The 5271-nt window shown below is 35.5% G+C and overlaps 1 non-coding gene across 1 annotated transcript; it reads right to left on the bottom strand.

Moving 5' to 3' along the window:
- Positions 1-5199: 5199 nt before the first annotated feature.
- On the bottom strand, positions 5200-5271 carry Smp_tRNA_02292_Pseudo_TTG.1.1. The gene has a single exon. It is a non-coding gene (tRNA).

Below are 5271 nucleotides of genomic sequence, written 5' to 3' on the forward strand. Positions count from 1 at the left end.
CAGTGCTTCCAGGTTTTCCTTGGTGGTCTAGCTTCAATTGACTCGTGCTTTCAACTATGCAAATACTAATTCTCCACAAAAACCCATTTATATATTGATTTATACACCCATTTGATTATTAGTTAAGATAAAGTCATATATATGAGCAATTATCCAGAGTTATAATCGCATGTTGAGGATAAGTAATGTTAATTTAATACAAAGATATTGTATCTTAAATAAACAGATTACACTTAAATAACATTACATTCAATAAAATATCATACTGCAAAACATAATAAATACTACACTGAATAATCAATACATTGAATTAAAAACGAAGTAATGTTGAACAATTTTGGAGGATGTAAAGACATTTACATATCTGGGCAGTATAATTTATGATCACAGTGGATCTGATGCAAATGTGAAGACACGAATCGGTAAAGCAAGAGCAGCATATTTACAAATGAAGAACATCTAAAACTCAAAACAATTGTCAACCAACACCAACATCAGAATTTCCAATACAAGTATCAAGACAGTTCTACTGTATTGGGCGGAAACCTGGAGAACTACGAAAGCAATCATCCAGAAGATACAGGTGTTTATTAACAATTGTCTACACAAGATACTTAGGATCCGTTGGTCAAACACTATCAGCAACATTCTAATGTGGGAGAGAACAAACCAGATTCCAGTGGAAGAAGGAATCAGGAAGAAGCGATGAAAGTGGATAGGACACACATTGAGGAAATCACCCAATTGTGTCACAAGACAAGCCCTCACATGGAATCCTGAAGGCCAAAGGAGAAGAGGAATACCAAAGAACACATTACTCCGAGAAATGAAGACAGTCATGAGAAGAGTGAACAAAAACTGGATAGAACTAGAAAGGAAGGAGAATGTTGATCGTTGGCCGATGCTCTTTTGGTGATAACAGGCGTCAGTAGGTAAGAATGTAGGACAAAAACCATAATGACTAAAGAATGAAATTTCGATTTCGAATCCTGTAGTATCAAAAGGTGATTTCCCCAACAAATCAGAGTCATTAAGCAGAAAAATTATATTTATGAAATCTCAGTGATTGAAATTGGGAGTAAATTTAACGTTTCGTTCGACAATCTGGTCCAATCTTTTTCATGGAATTATAATGAAACATCAAAATTATTGAATATCAATATGTACATGATTGTCTGGTTAATTGTATACTGAATAAGTCATTCAATCATGTTAACAATGCTGAAAGTAAGAATTTTCTATAGTGTTTATGATACTCTTGGTATATAAAGAAAAGTGTGTTCAGATAACGGGTTTCATGTATTTGGACCAGATTGTCGAACGAAACATTGGATTTACTCCCATCTATTGTGAGACTATTCGTTCAAGTGTAGACGAAGGTTCAGTGTCAGCTAAAGAATTATTAAAAACTATCAAACATTAAAAAAAGATTTCATCCTAGCTTGGGACTTATTTGTGGATCTGTGGTATAAGAAAACATTTCTTTAACTAAATATCATCTGTCATCTGTGAATTTTTTAATAAATCAGACAGTTTTTATAAAAGGTATGAGAGATGGAATAAAATCAACTGTCCCATGGCAACTAATAATTAATGAGTAAATCAGTATGACGATTTATGGAGATTGTAGTCGAGTAAACCTAAATTGAAGTGATCTATAATCATATGCTCACTAGTGACTGACTTCAACAGATATTTCCTTGAGTTCTAGTGGGAAGCAGTGACCAGTAGAGTTCAACCAAATCTGTTGTAGAGATATCAACTCACTGAAGACAATTGGTGAACGGTTGATCAAAATCGTGGATTGGTTGAAGTTAGACATTAACATCGTTGGATGCTGGCCGGCTCAGTGATCCATCGGTTAAGTGCTCCGGTGCGAGACTGGTAGGTCCTAGGTTGGAATCTCGCTCGAAAGAGTGAAAGAGTGAGTCAATCGAAGCTAGACCATCATGGAAAACCTGGAAGCACTGGTTGACGGCCAACTCGTTTTATTGTGGGACTCCTCAACAGTGCGCATCCACGATCCCGCACTCGCGAGATTCCAACCCAGAACCTACCAGGTTTTCCATGGTGGTCTAGCATCAATTGACCGATGATTTAAACTATATATAAAAATTACTAGAAATCTCCGCTCGCGCGCAAGACTGGTGGGTCCTGAGTTCGACTCTTGTGAGTGCGGGATCGTGGATGCGCACTGCTGAGGAGTCCCATAATAGGACGAGTTGGCCGTCAAGCAGTGCTTCCAGGTTTTCCATGATAGTCTAGCTTAAATTGACTCATGATTTCAACTATGAAAAATACTGAATTCTCCACAAAACCTCTTCTGATCTAAACCTAAATTCTTTATTCTGTTCAATCTATCTGAATACTAACAATTGTTTTAAAGAAGTGGTTTACCCAAATCTATGGTAAACAATTAACTTGATCAGCATAATAGCACTAACATTGATCGATTCATGATTTCAGTGAAATCATTCTTTCTTGTTATTTTCATTAACTGATCTACATTCGATGCATGCTGTGACATGTTTAATTCAAATACATACAATCTGTTATCTTAACACACTTTTCTTTATATACCAAGAGTATCATAAACACTATAGAAAATTCTTACTTTCAACATTGTTAACATGATTGGATGACCTATTCAGTATACAATCAACCAGACAATCATGTACATATTGATATTCAATAATTTTGATGTTTCATTATAATTCCATGAAAAAGATTGGACCAGATTGTCGAACGAAACATTGGATTTACTCCCATCTCTTGTGAGACTATTCGTTCAAATATAGACGAAAGTTCCTGCAGAAATCAGTGTCAGCTAAAGAATTAATAAAAATTATCAAACATTAAAAAATGATTTCGTCCTAGCTTGGAATTTCTTTGTGGCTGCACATTCATAGTGAACAACCATATATACAATTGTAAACCTAAGAACGTTCAGTTTTGGTGAAAAAATTGTTATATCTACAACTTAGATTCTTTTATCTACCGCGTTCAACTTTAGCACTCGAACGTCACAAATGAGAAGACAGAAGACGAGTGAGAAGGGATGCTATTCCAAACCGTGTCAAATAGGATGTAAAACTCGCAGGTATTTATATAGTTTTTTAGTAGAAGCGAAATCGTCATTACAGTTATCCAATCATCATGCAGTAGTTTTTAGCATTTGTCCAGTCGGTAAGCTACATGTAGAGATTCTTGAATATTCTTCCGAAAGATGATTGGATGGAATATCTTCGGCTCTTTCTGAGGTTCTTAGAGCTTTCTCGATATCACTCATGGGTCATCCTCAGAAAAATCTACCCTGGATAATTTAGTAAAGGTAAGTATATTGTTACAGTATATAGCAGATTATATAACGATGATTTATAAAATTTTTAATAACTCTTATTTAGTTGATCAGTTGTAGTAGACTGAAGTGATCAACAGATCATATTAACATTTAAATTACTTTTTAAGGTTTGGAATGTAGCTCAACTTATAGTAAAACAAGGTAGAGATATCAATCCAATTTAAGAGCTTCTTGGAAAGTGGAAAGTTTTTTGATCATTTAAATTTCTAGCTACTGAATATGTTTCAATTTATTGGCTTCATCAGTTGAAGATGAACTGACTACTGAAATCATATATTCTGAGAGAAATATTGTACATGTTACATTTAGAATTCGAAATAACATACAATATGGTCACCAAGCATGAAAATCTTTCATAGATACTATCTTGTAGTGTACTCTACGATAATGATTTCATATCCATTTATATTAGCTGAAATAATCTATAACTCATTGGTTACTGTGTTGAAATCGATGGCATTTTGTATGATTTTATGGTACTGCTCAAATGAGATTGTCAATCAAGCTGCATTGTGGTCTAGTCTATTCTAAGCGATTCATTAATGCTTGGACTATGATGAAACATTAGAGAGTTAAATATGGTCGATAAGGATTCATGAAATTAGGTTTCATGCCAGTTGACGCTCATCAGCAAGGGACACTTGAAATATTGTGGGAAATGATACTCTCCTCCAACTACTTCCAACAATCTATCAGCTAAAATAATCTGATAATCGATCCGTGGTCGAAATGATAATGACTGGTCTTATATTAATACCCATTTCTTGCAGCTAACAGTTTATCAGAAGAGGGTTTTGTGGAGATTTTAGTAATTAATATAGTTGAAGTCATCAGTCAATTAAAGCTAGATAACCATGAAGAAAACCTGGAAGCACTGCTTGACGGCCAATTCGTCATATTGTGGAACTCCTCAACAGTGCGTATCCACGAGCCCGCCTCAAGAGATTCGAACCCAGGATCTATCGGTCTCGCGCGTGAGCTCTTAACCACTAGACCACTGAGCTGGCCGGCATCCAACGATGTTAATGTCTAACTTTTACTAATCCACAAATTGAGCAACCATTCACCAAATGTCTTCAGTGAGTAGATATCTCCCAACAGACCTGATTGGATTCCACTGGTGACTGCTTCTCACTAGAACTTCAGGAAATACCTCATGGAGCGAGTCACTAGTGAGCATATGTCGTCCCATAATAGAACGAAACGGCCATCCATTGCTTCCAGGTTTTCCATGATGGTCTAGCTTCAATTGACTCATAATCTCAACTACAAAAAATTACTAAAATCTTCACAAAACCTCCTTCTGATAATGATCATATGCTCACTATTGACTGACTTCATGAGGTATTTCCTGGAGTTCTAGTGAGAAGCAGTGACCAGTGGAGTTCAACCAGGTCTGTTAAGAGATATCTACTCACTGAAGACATTGGTAAATGGTTACTCAATTTAGTGGAGTGGTTGAGATTAGACGCAAACAGTTTATTCAATCAATCAACTTATCCAATTTATTATCTGAACTTGATATTACATTATCTTTGTAAGTATTTTTATTTTACTTCAACACTATATAAACATTCAAATCAAGTAATTGATTACAGTCGAATTTGAGAGAAAAAAAGATTAAATCAATATCTTTAAGTACACTCCTTTGTTCTCTGACAAAAAACCAGTATTTTGTTTAAAAATTCTTACATAATGTATTCGTTCATACAAAGCGTTTTGACAATCTTTAAAACATTCTAAGCAAAGATGGATAGTGGATAGCAGTGGAATCCATGACGTGCGTTTCGTCCTATTTGGGACTCGTCACATGGATGTACTTGCATCTCAGAGTTGATGTTCAATCTGGAACTCGAACCCAGTACCATTCGCTTCAAACGCCATCACGTTATCCACTCGGCCACTGAGTC

The sequence above is a fragment of the Schistosoma mansoni genome, chromosome 3 (assembly GCF_000237925.1).
Source record: "Schistosoma mansoni strain Puerto Rico chromosome 3, complete genome".
Taxonomy (NCBI): domain Eukaryota; kingdom Metazoa; phylum Platyhelminthes; class Trematoda; order Strigeidida; family Schistosomatidae; genus Schistosoma; species Schistosoma mansoni.